We start from the raw sequence: 20993 nt of genomic DNA, 5'->3' as shown, positions 1-20993 counted from the left end.
GTCTGATAGACTGAGGACTTCAAGCCTGGTCTAATGTCCCAGAAGAATGCCAGAAACATTCAGCCTTTTGCTGTTCTGGCTCTGGTACTCATATTAATTTTTAATGTGTTTTTTTTAAAAAAAAAAAACGTTCTTTCAAAAAATCTTTCAGAAATCTATTTTTTCTTCTTGATTGAAATCCCAGGGTCTTGTAAGACATGAGAAGCCATCATTATAACTCAGTGTGCTACCTAACCCTCTCTGTATTTTTCCAATGCACCTGCAATTCTTAGATTCATTGGGAAACTCCAAATTTTCAGTAGCCTATTATACTTTGGAAATTATGAAGAAAATAATAATATTACAAAAAGGCGGACTTTATTGTGTGTGCAGATGTGTTGCCAAGTTTGTTCCATTTTTTGCTTTTTCTTTTCAGGTCTTGTCTTTATATAGAAATATAATTGATGAGGTAATTTGTTACTTTTCCAAGTACCTCAGATAGGCTTTGATCGTGCCAAGATTTAAATAGTGTTGGCTAAGTGAAAACGTTTCCGTGAACGTAGAAAAAAGGAACCTTAGAAGTCAAAAATATGGGACAGTTAAAAAAAAAAAAAAAAAAGTAGCAAAAAAATAAAAGAGGAAAGGGAGGGAAAAGAGAGTGTGCCATACTCTAAGGTCCTATTTGAATGCCACTGAGGATGCCCAGGAGAAATATCACTAAAAAAAAAAAAAAAAAAAAAAAAAAAAAAATCCCTATTCAGCATTGGAGGTGAAGGGAAGAATAAAACTAATGACATTACAATCCTCTTGAGAAGTCTTGTTTTGTTTATTAAATAAGCCACTCCAGTAAGATAAGTAAGAAGAACTGCTTAGCCTGGCAGTGTTAATTGATGCTGTCCTGGGACTTTATTATTATGTATAACTCTTTTTGTCCTTTCATGTAAAGATGTCAGCACATTGTACCTGACAGGATGTATTGTATATTATAAATTATTCTAATTAGGATAGAAAAATTGCAATCAATTCTTGCTACCCTGTATATCTAAGGAATGACTGTAATTTATACATAACATTAATTTCTATGTTTCAGGTTCATATTAGGGTATACTTTAAATTAATACTGTTTCTATGAAGTCCTCAGATGAAAAGTAATTTTATTCTACCCCGTTAAGTTTTAACACATATGGATATATTTCATCTCACAAATACAATAAACTTGTGTATAGAGCATATATGTGATAGGAAATGAGGACAAGAGATAAAAGGCATAGGAGCCTTTCAAGCCTGACATGAGGTGCTTAAAATAGAGTTAAACACAATCTTGCACTCTTCCTGAGCAAGACTGGTATTGACAGTAGTGCTATAAACCAAAGACATGGACAGGAAAGGGCAAGTATCGCTTTTTTCTGTCTTTCATATTATGAGTGCATGGAATGCAAGGACGGGCACACCATATCTTGTAAATGTGGTTATAGCAATTTGGGTTTTTTTTTTCTTCTGTAATTCTGGGGCATGCAAAGTTTTACAGAAATTCTAAAGTAAAATGAATAAATTTCATTGCAGTAAATTATTTCAGTGATGCTATTTTAATCCTGAGAGCAGTTACTTCCAAAGAAGATAGCTCTCAATCCTTCTGAATTCCATTAGTGTAGTGAGCCAGTTTGTAGCCTTTTCAATATATGAAAGAGGTTTTTTTACCTCTCAAAAAAATACCAGTGGAGATTTTTTCTGAATTTTAGTAAAATTTAAAAAATAAAATTAAGTACTAATTTAAAATAAAATAAAGTACTAATTTAAAACCTATTGTCTGTAGCATAATTGAGCAATCAAGTGTGTTCTGTTTTGGTCCAAACCTCTCAATACTGAACACTTCGAATACTGCCTTTCCCACTATAATGTGATAGAAATGCCATGAGGGCAAATATGATAAATATTTATTTATGACATGGCTTTTTGCCTAAGTTTTTTCTACCTAAAGGAACATATATTAAGTGCTAGAGCATTTTAGTTACTTGTTATTTACTGCCTATACATTAAGAATTATGAATTCAAGCATGTACCATTCATTTTGTTTAAAACCTCATTTGCCAAGCAGGTATTTTTGTAATAGGAAAAAAAAATACAGTTCCCATCACTGCCATTTTCAGTTATGTGACTAATTATCTTTAAGACAGAAATAGCCATTGTGATGGGAAAGAGATAAAGGGACTGTGGTTTATCAAAAAAGAATCTCGTGACAAACTTATGTAGTGTTTTCCAAAGGACTGAAGTGACTTGGGAGCCTTGTTTCAAGAAAAAGAAATTTGACTTAGGAGATGATATCATTTAGCAGACAAAATTACTTTGGGCAAGATCCATCAGCACACTTAGGTGTTGCAATACCCAATATTCAGAACCATGTGTAGGTACCTACATTCCTTATATAGTGCACAAAAAGAGTTAAGCACCTGAGAATGAGATCCATAGTCAACAATGTATGGAACAGAGGTTTACCTATAGTTAGTCATTAGGAAATCCTAGGATATGGTAAAAATGATAATGAAGTGACAGGATTTCTAATCCTCTCAGGGTTTAGACTTAATGCTACTAAATGATTCAGGTGACTAAGCCCTGTTCTTGTTTCTCTCTTTAGGAAATAAAACTGAGGTTACCTTTTTAAAAATGTAATAGGTGATCTTGCCCTGAAGGGCACAGTTAATATGCATTCTACTTATTGTACCCAAAATCTTATAACTGATTGTATCAGGACCCTTGTAAGTTGTATTAGTAATTCTCATGTGTTTTAAAATATTACAAGAGAAGATCCCCTTTTATATATTCCTTCATGAGCAGAATATGATGTATAACCAAGAATGTTGGAGGACAATTTCAGCTCCCTTTCTGTGTCCAAGAAATTGTAAATTCTAACCTTCCATCTAGTGAGGGCTGTAATCATTAGTAGTGAGTTATACTGGTCAACAGTAATTTTTCCTGTCCTGTTGAATCAGAACAGTAAACCAAGGAGAAAGAATTGTCTTGGGCTCAGTGGTTAAATTTGGAGAATAGAGTTCAGGTCTAATGCCATGTGTATGGATTCAATATGTAGTTTCATGAAATATACACTAAATTACATAAACATTCACTGGTTAGAAGAGTGATATGGGACTTCTTTTGCCCTTTCTTTTGGACACTCAATCCAATTTTAAAAAAACATCTAGATTTAGAAAATATCAATTAATTCCTATTCATGGTGTTGTTACATGCAGACACGACTGGATTCAGTGTGACCAGTCCTAAATAGTTAGATAAGGTTTTATCTTGACTCCTGCAGAGAGCAGAAATATTCAAGTTTTGTTTGCTTTTCTTTTCTGAACTTCACAGTCTAGCATCATGCTAACACTGAGAACTGTATAAAAATTTGTAAATGTTGTATCATTCCTCATCTGTGAAATAAGGATTCTTAGTATGAAGATTGCTTCTTCTTTTGGAATTTTATAAAATAGGAATAGAACCCAAACCTTCTTTTTGGGGGACTTCAGACTTTTTAAAAAGTATAAACAGCTGCTTCTGGCAAGTTAGTCTCATCAGCTGGATTTACATAAATCCTCTAACAAGAAACAGGGCTTGACTATAGAAATTCTCCTGCTGACCTCACTTGCTCAACAGCAAGAAAAGACATTCTGCCTTTTCATGCTGGCTCTTGACATGCCAGTTGAGAGATTAAAATTTAAATTTCTACAGTGCATTGGCAGAAGACAAGTAGCAGTCTCTGTCAGTGGGCAACAATACATTACTGGTCTTCTTAGGGTTTTGCTTATTTCACTTCTCTCTCTATATATATATATATTTATCACCACTGCCCCTCCTATAACTCAGATTCAGGATTTTCACATAGTCTTGTCTGAATCTTTTTATGCACCTGAGCTCCATCAAGCTTTATGGAGGACACTGTTATGGGAATGGCTGCATATACCAGGACAAAAAATGCATAAATCTTCTGGCCCTTCAGTTCTTTCTTCATCAAAAAGGGTTGTCAACCTCAGGAATAGGGTGCCCAGGGAAGTGGTTGAGTCACCATCCCTGGGGCTATTTAGAAGTGGCATTTGGGGATATGATTTAGTGGTGGACTTGAGAGTTTGTGGTTGGACTCGACGATCTTAAGAGTCTTTTCCAACCTAAATGATTCTGTGATTCCTACTGAGTTTCACTGAAGCAGGAAACTTAGAAGGAGACAGAAACCTCTAACCTCTCCCAGAGGAACTGTACCCTAACTGCTCTCCTTTCTGCCTCCTTCCTACCTCTTCTTCCCCACCCCACTTGGAGGTACAGGATTTCAGATTTATTTTTCAGTACAGAATTACCCTCTTGGCAATTCTTTATCTTGTATAGTGGGAATTCCTCTTTGAAATGTTCTGCTATCTTCAGTTACAGGTGTGCCTTGGAGCTTACTATTATTTCACAGTTCAACTTGGTACACAATTTTAAGATGCCATATAATAATTGCTAGCACAAAAGGCTTGAGAAAATGACTGTCATATGTTTCAAATTGTTACACAATTTGGACTGTAGCTGTCAGTAACCTAAGAACACACTCAACAGTATATCAAGAATATATGACAAGCTATCCTTATTTTATGGCATATAATTTAACAGTTTAACTGTGGACTTATTTAAGGGTATTGTATTATTCTACCTGGAAAAAATAAGAGTATTTATATTATTATTGCCAAATACTGTGATCGAGTCAAAGCGATTTAGGGAGATAGAATTATATACCCAGCTGACAATGTTTACTTCTGGCACTCTCAAAAGTGGAGATCAGAATTGTTATTACCAAAGCAGCACTGTGTGTAACTAGGTACTGCTTAATAACACAGGAAACGAAGCATCTGAAACTTATTTAGCTGCATTTCAAAACCTGTATGTTTTCTAGTTTATTTCTTCAGCTTCTTTTCCAGGAGTGAATTCTTTTTTACAACCCTAGTTTTGAATTAGTAAACCAGCCAAGGGAGGGTTAATATGCATGCCTGAGCTTTTTTGTTCTAGGTTTTTGACATTTCATTCTTACACTATCTTTTTCTTGTTCATTCTATCACGTATTTCAACTGAGCAAAACAAAGCTGAAAAGAAGTTTGCTTTTCTCTCTTGTTGTTAGTACCTGGAGGTCTTCTTTTCAGAGTGGTACATTAGTTTCAGAAATTTTGCAGCTCTAGTTCACTGACTGTATTAAGAACAACTCGAGGTTTTGCATACACATTATGTAAGCCATCAGGAGTGTCTGTCAGGAAGAAATGGTGCCATTCTGAATATCTAAACAGGAAATAAAAAGCAAAGCAAAACAAAGATTAAGTCCTTCCTTCTGAGGGACTTGCTTTTTTCATATTGAGGGTGGGATGAAAGTCCTCAACATGTGGTCTAAATGTGAGGCTTAGTCTAGCATTTTCCTGTTGGTTCCCATCCCACCCTCCCCCACCCCAAAATTCTAATTCTGTAACCCCCACACACAAAATGGTAATATCAATCATTCTAGTTTCTGAATCAGTCTTTCATACCTCCTGGTATCCTAGACATATTGCTTTGAATCAATATTGAGGTTTGACATTTGGTCATCAAAGTATCTATAAAATTTCACGTTTCATTATAATTTAATTCTGCCCAAAACTGCTTTCTGTTAATGCATTGCATGGTGTTTCCTTCTAGTTACTAATGGAAAATGTTGTGCATAACATCACAATTTTTGCAGTTTTGGTATTTTAGTGAGCATATTTTCATCTAATAATCTTCAGGCTCTGCTAGCTTTGTATTAGTTTTGATAAAAGTCTGTTTTCATTGATACATTGCAATTGTATCACGTGCATTACATGATTAACCTTAAGATTGATTCCTCTCAGCAGTCTGTAAATAGCAAAGGCATAGCTCACCCTTTTTTTATGGTGATTGGTTATCTTCAGATTCTGCATCATTTATGTTCCTATTATGATATTTCTCTTTAACATCAAAAGCATGAGCCTCTCACAGCTGACACATCTTCACAGTTAGATGGACAGTTCCTCCCTCACTTCTATACCCAGGCATTGTCCACAAGCTGAAACTTCTTTCCATTTAAAATTTGTCTCTGACAACATCACGACCACCTGGCTGTCTCCGAAAACTAGGTTACCTCAGTTCTGCATCAGACTCCTGCAACTAAACCCACTGTAGTTTGTGTGAGGCCGAAGAGCACACCCTCTATACAAAGCAGAGAATTTTTTACCTGTTCAAGTCTTAAAAAAATTGTTCAAAGACTTATTATTGGTCCATTTATTATGACAGTACTACTTTTAGTTTGAATTAGATTTGCTTAAGACTAATTAAAAAAAAAAACAAAAAAACAAAAAAACACCTTTTTAGTATCTACCTCTTTCTCTGGTGTTATGTTCACCCCTTCAAGGCCACCCTGGCTCCTGAAGGCAGTGCCTTCAGTCCGAGAGGATGGGGTTATGAAGAGCTGTCACTATCCCAAGTCCTCCTGCAGAGGAAGGCTGATGTTCATAGTGGGGAGGTTCCTTCCCTCAAGGAGTTATAATGTTTATGATTATGGTTTCTTCTTCTGTTCAGGGTCGTCTTGGAGGTGTTATGGTTTTGTTAGCATGCTCTGCATCTTGCTCTTTCAGCATTAGTATGAAATATTCACTGTATATATGTGGTGTATTTTACATACTGGGGTTCTTGCTTTTTGTTCTCTTTGTTACCTCTGAAACTGTTTTGCATCTCTCCCAAGGTTATATTTCTTTAATAACCAGCAACTGACTGTGGTTGAGCTGTCTGTATCCCTCTGCTTTCAATCTGTGCCTCTGCTTCAAGGCTTCTGCTATCTTCCTTGTCCATACTTCCCAAGCCAGCATTTTAATGAAGGATCATAGATGACTCTACATAGAACAAGTAGTTGATATTACTATCTGTTAGTTACAAAACATTTATAACACTAGGCATCACACATCACAGTTGTGCAAAGTGAAGCAAAAGCTAAATCAAAGTAGTCAACAGCCACTTGGTCATTGATAATTTTGGTTGCAGCTAAACAAGCTAAAACGAGTCTATAGGCAGGCCAGGAAAGATCCAGGCAAAGCCTGATGATGCCCATGTAGTATTGCAAATCCTCCAGCATTTTGTTGGGGCATTGTATTAGTAGGACTACAAGACTACACTTTCTTATTTCATGCTTTGATTGATGAGTATTTAATATATTGACCACAACCTTGTGTGTGTGTGTGTGTGTGTGTGTGTGTGTATGTGTGATTTTATTACATGTTATAATCTGGTTTTGCAATTGTTAAAAACAATTTCAAGGTATAATAATATAATTTCCATCTTGCAGGATCATGCACTTCTGCTGTGGCTAAATTTGATAAGCTAAACTGCTTTGTAAAACTGGCATCTCCTCTGACCCTTTAGTTATGTGATTTTGACTTTCACTGACATTTTTTTACACATTTCTGAATTATCACTTTGAAACATGCCCCTGAGAAAAGCAATGAAGTAAAATCTGGTCATGCTTGTTTGGAAAAATCATGCCATCACAAGGCATTTAAGTTCCATATTAACAAAGGGATAATCTTTCTAGTTAAAAGTACATGGCAGTTTATTATGGAAGCACTGCTGGGAGGGGAACATATGCTATTTTTTGCACCGTGGTAATTGCACAGTGAGATTTGGATTATGCAGGATTTTTATTTTTTTAAAAAAGGATGCTTAAAACTAAATTCCTATATTTATATTTGTGTGCCAGAATAACTGCACTTGCATTTAGAAGTGTTAAGCACTTAGCATCTCCCACTGAAATCAGTGAAAGTTGCTGAATGTTTTCTACTAATAATAGCAGCACTGTTGTGATATGGAAGAGTAACATAGCATAGTGGTCTAGGCTTTAATCATTATTCAGACAACCAATTGCTCATGAGCATTAAATGTATCACTGGTTTTTACCAAAATCCTATTTTAAAAATAGAAACAGTATTTACCACTCTGAGCTTTACATAGAAAGTCTGCAGAAAAAAAAAAATATTTGAAAGAAAGAATTACATTTTAACACAGGAACATATACTATATTTTTGGCTTTAGGACTCAATAAGGAATCAATTCTGGTTTTCTGAAATTTTAATTAAATTTCACTTCTGATCAGGTTAGTTGGGTTTTGTTTCATTTTATTCCTTCCTTTCTCTTTCTTCCTGCCCTCCACTCATGTCTATAATATCCTTTAATGGACCACAGTTCAATTATACCGGAAGTTCAGCTAATTATGATGAGGGTCAGTTTTTTCCCTCTGCTTACAGGAATTTTAACGCTTTGACTGTTCAACTGTAGAAAAGAACATCTACAGCTGAATTCTGTTTATAAAGTGTTTTTAAAGAAGTCTGATATGTACATAATGAAAGCAGTGATGATAGAGAAAAGTCACTTTGCTTTATGTGAATTTAAAAAAACCCAAAACTTTTCTTAAAATTCAGTGTAGAATGTTGATTCTCTGACATTTATCAAAATACTATAATTCGTGAGTCTTTTTCAGCATCATTTACCACCATCATCTTCTGCATAAATTATACTTTTAACCCTGTATCTCCACTATCTTGCTTTTGCCAGAGTTTTCAGACGTTTTGCCTGTTACACAGTCTTTGAAAAATTATTTCAGGGTGTAACTTATTTTCCAATACAATGCATCATATAAAACCATTTATAACCAACTCTTAAGTGTAACACTTTTAAAGTTTTACAATATAGTTGGAATCCATTATAGTAGATGTTGAAAATCCTCAAGATAGAACAAGGGCCAAGAACCTGCTCTGGCTAGTTGAGTGCCCTCAAGAACATATTAAAGAATTGTGTTCTCTTTCTGGCCTACCATAAATTGAACAATGACACAACTTCAGAAGTACAGGTGTCCAAGATAAACCTTAAAAATGCCTCTTATACTGATTCAGGAGAGATACAATTTTTTTTGCAACTTTCACAACACATTTACATTTATTAAACCCCTTTCTCCTCAGTGTCTTAGAAGATTTGACACTGCTATGCAATGATGTGTTTGTGGAACCTTAACATTAAACAAAGGAGACCTTTGGGGTCGACTGAAAACTAAATTGTGATTTTTCAGGTCACACCACCAAATATTCTTAAAGCTCTGTAAGATTCTTTGGCTTTGGCCTCTACTTCCTTCTTTTTACAGAGTCTTCATCTCGATTGCTTAATTTTATTAGGAAGCATTTGGTCAAAATAAAAGGTATTCTAGGACATAAAATTGATTTGCTAATGGTTCTGGGTTTTCTGCAGACACATATTTGTAAAAGGATTGAGTATATATGTGAAGGAAATGTCCTGCTTTTTCTTTTAAATTTCTAATTTGCCATACTTTTTTTTTTTTTTTCCTGCTCTGTTGAGGATCATGTTGAGTTAATATGATGTTTAAAAATTATTACATCACTGTATAGGATATAAGGAAACTCCCTACAGATGGGGATAACCTCCCCCATCTGATGATGTTTTTTTAAGTTCACCAAAGATGCTATAATGCCGTTGAAGATGAAGGTAGGAAAAAAAAGACCATCATTATTTTATCTATCCAGTGCAATGGGAGGGAATGGAACACCTGGTATGAAAGTACTTTCTATGTTCTTCTAAAATACTGGAGAACTTTATCCTTACTTCTTCTTTAAAAAAAAAAAAAAAAAAAAGAGAGATGGCTGTAGTATAACAATAAGAATAACAAGACAAAGAGTTGAAAATAAAAAGTGTATTTTTTGACATTTTAGTTTCAGGTTTATAGTAGTGGGCTGTTGAAATGTTCTACTTAACCAACATAAGTTTAACTTAAACATTTTCAGGAATAATAAATGGAAGTTATTATTCAGAAGTCTAATATTTTCAAGTTGTTATAGACAAGTTCGACATAGAAAAAAATGACTTGATTTACTGACAAAGCTAATAAAATGTGTAATTTTAAATTGTCTGCGTTATATATTTTCACTCTACTTTTTAAATAGACTATATATAACTATTGAATTCCACATAAAATACTATAATCGTATCCTATGGGTAGGAAAAAATACTGCAGATACTGCAGATCTATGAAGGTATGTCAGCAATGGCCAGTAACAAATTCAACAACTCCCCATGTAACTTCCATATTTATTATTTTCAATAGTCACTCATCTATCACAATGACTGTGAATACCTTTATGCTGCCTCTTTTATAGTATAATGAGAAATTATAGTTAAATCACTTAAAATCACTTCCTTCCTGATCCTGAACCACAGAGATTTATTTTCCTTAGATCTAAATAATATTATGTTATGTAGCGTCATTACACCGTAAAATACAATGGGTTTTATCACCTAGTGCTTCTCAAAAGTACTGTTCAATGACTGAGGACGTGAAATGAATAGAAATTTCTTATCTAAAGCTATGATGTTTGTTTAATACTTTAAAGAAGCAAAGGATCTGGAATTCACCCAGTATATTGGACTTAAAAACTTGCTGAATTACCACAGTACAGAGACCAGAAGTTGTTAGAAAGCATCTTGAATTTATACCTCATTATCGTAATGCTCCTCATTCTGTTGTCGGCTTGGGGCACAAGGCTGATATTCACAATCTGTACTTCCTGAAGAGGTTGCAAATGCAGTTACAGATTCTCAATGACCTGATTCTCCCTGTTAATGTCCAGTGACAACTTATAACATAGGGCTGCAAGTGATATGATTCCAGGCCTCTAGGTGATCACAAATATTCTGGATAGGCTTCAGTAAGTTTTTTTTTTTTTTTTTTTTTTTTCCCCTGACTTAAATAAAAATCTAGGGGAATTTCTGGCACACAAAAAGTGAACATCATTTACTTTTTCTGGCAACATGAAAACAAAATTGAAAGTGTTAAGTAAAATATTTAAACAATCTTTTCCTTATTTTGTTTTTTAATTACATCAAATTTTCCGTATAAGCACACAACTACTAAAATAAATAGTGTAACTTTGGGACATTAAATTTTCAGAGCATCATAATCCGTTGTTGTGTTTGAGTTGTAAATGCTTTTCTTTATTCTTTTGAGAAGATGCCTCATATCAAAGAGAAATATTTCAGCCATCTGAAACTATATTCTTAACTTAAAAGTTGATTAACAGACTTGTACATCCTATATGTCTCTATTTTTAAAAACAATGATTTCTCACACTCAGATTTGTTGGGGTATATTTCATTTACTTTTAAAATTTCTGATTATTTTTTTACTTCCATGTCTGAACTATTTTTTTTTTTTTAATGGGACTTACAACAGAAGTAGAATTTGCAATTTTATACAATTCTCTTTATCCTGAAAATGTTTGAAAATTGCTTTCTGTGTATATGCAAAGTGGGTTGTTTTTTTGACAGAGCTAAACATCTCTTTAAATACCGTAACTTTTTGTATCATTGTACTCTGTGCCATTTTAACCCATGTAGTTGTAGGGGCCCCTCATGTCCACCATAATACAGTTATGACACATACCATGCTTTTAATGACACATATGGTGTCATGTCCAGATTTGCTACCAATTCACAGAATCAAAAAGTCACAGAACAGATGAGGTTAGAAGGGAACTTTTGAAATTGTCTGGTCCAATCTCCCTCTTCAAAGCAGGATCAACTGGAACAGGCTGCTCAGGGTCATGTCCAGGTAGGTTTTAGATATTCCCAAGGATAGAGACTCCACAACCTCTCTTGGCAACCTGTTGTAGTGTTTGAGCAACCTTCCAGTAAAAAGATTTTTCTTATGCTTTAATGGAATTTTCTGTGTCTCCATTTTTGAGCATTGTCTCCTCATACAGGAGACAGCATGGAGAACCTTGGTAAATCCTCAGTAAAGTTAAGATATCCACTGCTCTCCCCTCATCCACTGAGCCAGTAATGTCATTATAGCATATTTTCATGGTTTCTCCTTAAATTCATGATGTCTTGTATTTATTACCTTCTTATCCTTAATGTGTATGGATATGATTTCAAGGGTTATTTATTCCAACACCACCCCATAAACTGAGTTAAGGCTGACTAGCCCATGCTTCCCTGGGTCCTCCTTCTTGTCCTTCCTGAAGACAGGAGTGACATTTCCTTCCTCCCAGTCCTTGGCATCATCCTCCAATTGCCATGGCAGTTCAAAGTTAATAAAAATTGGAGTTACAGTGACATCAGCCACTTTCTCAGCAGTGGTAGGAGCATAACATTAGGTTCCATGGACTTGCGTATGCCTAGAGTTTAAGTGTTCCCTAACATGATACTTCTCTACTTGGAGTGAGTCTTCATTACTCCAGACTTTCCCACTGGCTTCAGGGAGGTTGAATTTCTGAAGGAAATCCTCACTAGTAAATTCCAGAAGGAACACCTTGACCTTTTCCATGTCCTTTGCCAGCATTCTGACCCATTCAACAGTAGGTCTACATTTTTCTCAGTCTTTCATTACTGATATACCTGCAGAAGCCCAAATAGTTGCACTCCATATGCCTCACCAATTTAAACTCCAGGTGGGTTTTGGCTTTCCTAAGCCTATCCCTGCATGCTTGGACAGTGTTCCTACATTGCTTCTCGGTCACCTGTCCCTTCTTCCAGCTCTTGTATGTTCTTTTAATGTTTGAGTTTACTCAGGAACTATTTATTCATCCATGCAGGCCTCCTGCCACTGTTGCTTGATTTCCTGCCCATCAGGATGACCCATTCTTGAGCCTGGAGAAGATGATACTTGAAAATTGACCAGCTTTTCGGGTCTCCTCTCCAGGACTCTATCCCATGTGATTCCCCCAAGCAGGTCCCTGAACAGGCCAAAGTTACCTGGAGTCCTGAGTTGTTATCATACTTTTTGCCTTGTTCCCTTCTCTCAGGATCCTGAACTCCACCATCTGACAGTCACTGCAGCCAAGGCAGCACTTCACCACCACCACATTCCTAACCAGTTCTGTGTTTGTAATTATGATGTCCAGCAGGATGGTTATATATATAAGTCCAAGGTGAAATACAGTGTTCTGCACATGGTAGGGGTATGAAATTACACATTCCAGTCTTCATTCTTGAAAGACAATTTTAGTGGGTATTTATGGTACGTCCTATTGAAAATAAAGTCAGATTAGACAGGATGTAGGTACCTGCCTTTTCTGGGAAATACTCCTGGGGACAAAAATACATTTTGAGCATAGCTCTATGAGACTGAAGTATAGACCAAATTATGGATTTACAAATGTTAGGAGATTGCGATTGAAATGTAACACATTCATATATAGGTAATTATGACTGTTAGAAATTACTATGTACATAAAGTGGGTATGTATCTGAGAAAAATAAACCCACACAATGATAAAATCAAATGTGGTGATTTTTGAGTAAGCAAAAACTCTTTTTGCATCACCTTACAAGTGTATCATGTTTTAAATTGATGGATGGCATTGTAAATTAAAGTTGTTCTTTTCTTATGGTGAAGGTCTGCCAAATTCTAAATATATTTCTTTAATCTGTCATTCCATCTCCAAATTTTTTCTTCAAAATAACAGACAAACAAAGCCATAAGTTTTTCAGACACTAATAAAATACACGATGCTTGGCACTTCTCATGTTGGCTTTGTAGCAGCAGTTAATTAACAAATGCTATTCCCATAGCTAGTCTGCTATGTTTGATCTACATGTGCTAAGATATTTGACAACATATGTGCTATACCTAGCTTGATTTTTTTTTTTTTTTTTCAATTGTAATGTCAGCTTACTCAAAACACAAGGGTTTGTGGAGAATTTAATATTTGTTAAGTGAAAAAAGGCAAAAAGGGTATTGGGAAAATGATTGTTTACAAGCTTCCAGTTAGATACTACAGTCAATGGAGGTTTAAAAATAAATAAACAAGAGGGCTAGTGAGACATCTGTGTGGAAATACACTAATGCTCCAAATTGGTATGGATTTCACTTGGAAAAATCATAAAGCTATTTCATACTCCTACTATACTAAGTAAACTAGATCTACTCCTCCCCTTTTCCCCAACAGAAGCCTAAATATTCACTGCTGTGAGAGAATATTAGCTAGGAATGGAAGGAAAATATATCCATATATTTCTTCTTTTTTCAAATTGACAATTTAATCATGCTCTAATCCTCAGAAATTAGATGGTCAGATTGTTGATTGGTACATAATAATATCAGTTTTCAGGGTAGAACTTTTTGACCATTATTCAAAGTAAACTAAAATATAAACATTTCAAGGAAATAGATTTTTCCTTGATATTTGAATATTGGAATTAAAATGTCTTCAGGCAAAAATATATTTAGATATTTTAGAGATTTTGCCATAATCTTTTACAGTAGCACCATATAACATTCATGAGGGTATTACCTCTCAGTTTAACTTTGATATTTGCACTTATTATGATGGGAAGGATAACAGCTGTTGCAAGTCTCTTTCGTTAGCAGAATCTACAACAGCAACCAAAAATTGTGAGTTCTGAAATGGCCTAAAAAGCCAGTTTATTCACGCTGTTTCTGAATGACCAGTTCATATTACATTCTTTGGTTTTATGGTATTGTTATGGATCTCTATTTGCTATGTAGAATTTATTCTTATAGACTAATAAGAAATATAGGAAGAAGTAGTATTGTTTGCGTCTGTGCAAGTTCAGAACTTCATATGTAAGATTTAGCAATATTTTCAGTTGCCCTGAGAATGGTTGGTTGGTTGGATGGTTGGTTTTGATCTCATTTTGAACTTCAGTACTTGGGCAACAACTTTTAAACACCAAGGTTCCTCAAACCTTATTCCTGTGAGATATTTATTTATGTGTCAATCTAGACACAAAATACATGGGCGCTTTTTTTTTTTTTAATTCTCAAGAAGAATCCTAATTATTTTACAGATCTGTTTACAGATATAAAACCATCATGGGCATGGCAGAATAAATAGATCCGAGATGTAATTCAAAATCATCTGATGTTTGTTGTCCAAAATACATAATTTATACCTTCAAAGATGCACACCACAATTCTTATTCTCTGATCATCCAGGTTAGGAGACCAATGTTCATCACTCCCCCTCTGTCCTTGTTCCATAAAACAGAGCTGGGTTCTTCAATTTTTACACGACCTACTTGAAAAGAGGTCTATTACAGGAATGTCTTCCTTCAAAACATGGATTAGCAAAAGAAGTTGGAATTGATTCAAACTCAAAAAATTACCAGAAGAGACATGCCCAACATTGTCTTCTCTGTGTACCCATATCCTCAGAAACTAAGGAATATTTCTGTGAACGAAGTGGAATGCACATTGGATTTTATGGTTTATTTTATTTTATGAGAAAGCTCATCTTTTAAGTAGCATTGTTCAACAAATGCACAATGTGTTACACAGAACAGCATATCACCAAGACCTTTTATCAGCTCATTTTCCTAATGGAATGCCATTACTATATTGATTCAGCCAAACCCAAATGATCTGAAGGTAAATCTGCCAAACTGCTCATTTAACACTGCACTCTTCTACATAGCGAACAGCAAAATATAGTAAATATCTAAGAGACAGACCTGGTGGTTTTGATTTTGAAATTTAAATGGATCTCCAGGCTTGTCAGCCTTTCGACAGTTGTTTTGTGGGAGCTTAATGCCATAGCTGAGGAAGTGTATTACATATATATGATCTTTCAAATAGGGATATTGAAGTGAGTAAAAGCAATTGGGACTGTGGGCATTCTGCACCTATGAATTTCACTTTTCATTTAAATACTCGTGAATTTGCGAGCAACTGATTTGTCTACAACTGTTACGCAGCTTTAGAAAATGCTTTGCTTGGAACAGTTCTAAATATTAGCGAATGGGGTACAAATTGTTCTTACTTATCATCTGCTTTAATCTAGATTCTTCACCAGGTAGCCAGTATTTTGAGTAAATCACATTCCTATTTTTGTATTTTTACTCACCAAACTTTCTCACAGAAAGAGAATAATGTGTATGTAAAGAATTTAGTATTGAAAGTGTCAGTAGTGTGTTAGTATGACAGGTAATGAGGCAATTTGGCAGAGCATAAGAAACTAATTGAGCACAGCTCACATCAATGCAGCTTTTCCAGCTGAGGCTGCGTCTTCTAAAAGGAACAGTAGAATTACATAAGACAGTATGACATGTACAATTTTAATTGGAAGCTCTAATGTAAAATATTTAAAACATGTTTAGAATAATTTGTGAATCTACACAGACACATTCTTACCCAATTAATTAAGTCTCTTCAGTGGGTCATATAATGACTTAGTGTCAGAAAGATATATTATGAAAGTCTCTGAATATATTAATGTTCAAGCAACTTTTAAAGAGAATGGTTTTAACTTTAGTAGAAAGAAGTTCTCACAACTGCACACAGGTATGTAAAATTAACATGGCATTTTGGAGGATAGCTGTTAAAATCTGTCAGTACTCTTAAAAATACTGTTTAATTTAGAAATCAGAACTTTATTTGGTTACACAACAAAACAAGATTGTAAAATATCATTTCAGAACATTTCAGAGATCATTAAATTATTTTGGTAACACTAATTTTGAAGTATTTAATATTAATCTCTGAGGATGCTGTATGGTGTTACCAGAGCATCGCCACACATGGTGGTTTTCTTTTACACTGGGATTGAAATGGAGAATCTGTTATGATGAAGTTTTAAAGGATAGATCTCTCCTGTAAAATGGAAAACTAAAAAAATATTTGGGGGGTGAGGGAGAGCGATCTTAAATGTACATCAAACTCTTGCTTGAGTCATGTACATTATGATTAACACATGCTATTTTTATTTTCCATATTCTTTGACGAGCTGGGATTTGGGAAACATACACATATAATAACATTTCCTGCCTGCCAAATTGTTCAAATTACAAATGAAAACATGGATATACTTAGTAATATGTAGCATAATACTATATTAAAACACTGTAGGAAGAAGGGGAAATATTATCTCTGTTTTTATGGGTAGCAAAGCTGTTGTTTAATAGACTGAATTGATTTTGCCTCAGTCACCAGCAACATCAGTGGTCACACTGGGAGCAGAAACAGGACTTCTTGATTTACAGGATAGCATCGTCTTCAGAGGCTTACATTCTTTCTCTCACTCTCCTTTTTCTTTTTTTACCATCTCTTTTCAGGGGAAATAAAAATTTAAAAAAACCCAAACAAACAAACAAAAAAACCCGCGTATTTTGTTCTACTGTGCAAGTAGTCTGAAGCAATAGGATTTCTTGTGAAACGCAATCATGCTGCCCTTATTAAAATTAAATGTTTCTTGGTACTCTTTTATATTTCATAACATTACCAGATTATAGGCAATGCTATTTCTTTAATTCATTATATAAAAACGTCTGGATTTCAAACAGTAAGAGTTATTTCATATATTTTTGTTTAAAAATGTAAATAAATACATTGCTTCCAAAATAAAAGCATTTTAACAACTTGAATTTCATGCATTAATTAGCTTAATCCCTTATCAGTATTACTAAACCTGCAATATTTAAACTAAGTTTTTGAGATCTAAGTGGAATCCTGGGTGCTTCTGATATAAAGTATGATATGTGAAGCTTATTCTTATAAGTAAATAACTCTCATGTACAGAATAAACTTGTCTCACAACTTGCATTTTGAAACTGGGAAACCAAAAATTACATTTTAATCACAGTTTCTGGATAGAGACAATTTAGGATTACATTCAATGAGAGATGTCAGACATTTCTAACATTTTTTTACATCTTTTTGTAATACCAGAGAAATACATCATTAATTATGTCTGGATTTGATATTACTGACATTTTTCCCCGAAGGAAACACATATTTTAGCAAATTCAGGATATATAAAATAAATTTATGAACACTTATTAACAGCACAGACAAATGCACTGCACTTGTTTTGATTAACTTCCTTTGACAATTTTTCAATGACTGTTTACTACTGACTGCTGCTATGAATATCGATACCTCCTTTCACAAACTGTCTCCAGCTAATTTCCATGATTGATTATGAGGGTTTGAATGGCATGGACACTGGAAGTCTGCCTAAAAAGCATTGACAACTTGAATGATTACCTTAGATCATTGATGGTAACTCTGTCAGGTTGTCTGAGAATAATTGTGGAAGAAACGCAGGTCATTACGGAATGAACATGATGTGTCCATAATGGTTCCCTTGAAGCTGCTGGAGTTTACATGGTCAATAATCTGTCATGATAAAGGTAATTCAATATATTTTACTGAAAGACTGGACAACTCAAGTCTACTGTACTCCAGTATATTTTCAGAAATGTTATCTAGCTTTCTCTTTAAAGTTATTAAAATTATTAAAAATTTAACAAAGTTATGACATTCTGAATTGATATTGGTACATTTCTGAATTATCTTTTATTTTAAAAGGACATACAGCAATATAAAAGATACTAAACATAGCATTGTGGAATAAAATTTAGGACTTCCTGGTATAAGATTATTTTTCCTGGTTCAGAATTTAAATTGTTGCAATAAATTTATTCAGTTTTCCAGTATTATTTACAAATGGATTTTTGTCCATTGATTCTAAGAAGTGAATTTTTCAGATTATTCTAGTTAGAAAATTTTGCCATGTTCTGGATATAGTATTTGCAATTTAATTTTTTTTAAAAATTTAGAATTAACAGTAATTTTAATTAAGATACATTTTTCTCAACTCCTTTGTTAACAAGACATATGTAATGATCACCATAACCTGTTTGTCTTATTTTCTGCTAAATATATTTAGAAAAAAAATGTTATTGTTGCAATTTTTAATACTTCCAATATTTACCCATTTCACCACTAAATCTGAAAGGGCCCGAACATTTCTGACTTTTAAAATTTGATTACATTAGGGACAACTATAATTTTTTTAATCAATACTATAATTAAAACTACTCTCTAAATCCAGTTCACCAGGCACAAAATTACACATTAAATTTTCTAGACTGTTATTCTTAGAGTTGTAGTAATTCTGGTGTGATTTCACAATTTTAACAAAAGCATTTTAACTAGAAAATCTTAGTTTTATCATAAATTCTTAAAAACGTGTAGACCAGTACTGCAGATTAATGATAGTTTATAATTTGAAAGCATTGGTTTAACAGCTAAGTCATTTTATGTTAGAAACCATAAAGTGTGTCCAGTGAAAGATGATTTGTGTCAGCTAAAACTTAGCCTGAAGCAACACTTGGTGGGTTATTACTTTAATGTAGTTATTGCAGCCTTGAAGTGTATGTTAGTAAGCTGAGGGTAAAAATGTCAAAAGCACAGTTGAGACTGATCACTAACAGTTTCTAGGAACAACAGAAAACTGTCCCATGTATTGTTTTTCTGAAGTTGGTCAACTGGAATTGAAGTCATAGTGTCTGTGGGTTATTTGAAAAATTTCAGTTATTTATGGAAAATAACACTTTTCTTATGTGAAAATTCCCATAACTAGGAATTTATGTGCAAAAAAGTTTATTGTCATTCTAAGAAGTGAAATTGGAAAGAGTTAAATTTGCCCTTGCCATGTGTTTATAAAATGAATGCCAATGTACTGTGTTTGTGGACTGGTAGTACAGCATATTATTAATTCTTTAGTACTTTACTATTACATTAAACAAAAAAAAAAAAAAAAAAAAAAGTTAATTTTGTGAAAAGAGATAACCACATCTCTGATTACTAATATCTGCATTAAACTGCATCTTCCAGACTGTGGTTACAGACAGAACCACAGAATTGTAGAGGTTGGACCTGACCTCTGTGGGTCTTTTGGTTCAACTCCCCTGCCCAAATAGAGTCACCTAGAGCTGCTTGCCTGGGACTGTCTACACAGCTTTTGAATATCACCAAGGACAGGGACTCCACAGCGTCCCTGAGCAGCCTCAGTCACCTTCACAGTAAAAAGTGTTTCCTGATGTTCAGACAAAACCTCCATGTTTCCGTTTGTGCCCATTGCCACTTGTCTAGTCACTGAACACCACTGAAAAGAGTCTGGCTTCATCTCCTCCCTTCAGATATTTGTGCACATTGATGAGATTCCATCCTCGAGCCTTCTTTTTTCCAGGCTGAACAGCCCCAGCTCTCTCAGCTTTTCGTCACAGAAGAGATGCTCCAGTCCCTTAATCATGTTTGTGGCCCTTCACTGGACTCTCTCCAGTATGTCCAGGTCTCTCTTGTACTGAGGAGCTCAGAACTGACACAGTACTCCTGGTACAGTCTCACCAGTGCCGAGTAGGACAGTAGACAACTGGTTAGCAAAGGTACCTGAATTCCTGAGCCACCAAATACAAGTCCCCGGTCCTGGGGAGAGTCATAGGATAGGTCTGTCTCCACCAGTACGGATGGGTATGAGCAATCTCTGAATAAATGGAACAGGCATGAGAATAATTCCTAAACGTAATGCTTTCAAACTTTTGTTCAGAAACATGATGATATCTATATAGTTCAAAATTACATTTATAGATGGAATCAGAAATCGATTTATACAGCTTACACTGTATAGTGCTTATCATTTAGAATGCATTACTTGTAAAATGCTAAAAGTAGGTGGAATACAGGTTTTCTTTATTTCACTTAATTGGAAATTGTGAAGGAGTTACCTCAATGTAGATTAATAGAGCTGTTTTCAGTGTGGTCTTTATTTTAATTTTAGAAAAGTTAAAAGAAAATGGACACTGCACTGGCATTAACTAAATGTTGGTAAAGGTTTAAGATCTAAAACTTAATATATTATGTATATTTCTTATATTTTTTTTTTCTTAGTCTTCATTGCATCGCCATTAAAGAGATTTTAGGGGAGAGGGTTTGTTACAGCTTTTAAAAGCCATTTATCTAATAGCATATATAGAGATAACATAATGAGAGAATCTTCATTTTGAAGTACTGTAATAAGATACTGAATTTAATATGTTTCATGGGCTGCAATAATTCTGTCTCATTCATATTTTAAAATAGTTATTATGTCAGTCTGTATAAATATCTATGTGTATTCTTGACATGTGGGTTTATTCTAGACATACAGTAATTATTCTAC

The sequence above is a fragment of the Athene cunicularia genome (assembly GCF_003259725.1).
Source record: "Athene cunicularia isolate RWA chromosome 4 unlocalized genomic scaffold, athCun1 chr4_part1, whole genome shotgun sequence".
NCBI classification, from domain to species: Eukaryota; Metazoa; Chordata; class Aves; order Strigiformes; family Strigidae; genus Athene; species Athene cunicularia.
Note: the sequence above shows the minus strand (reverse complement) of the source record.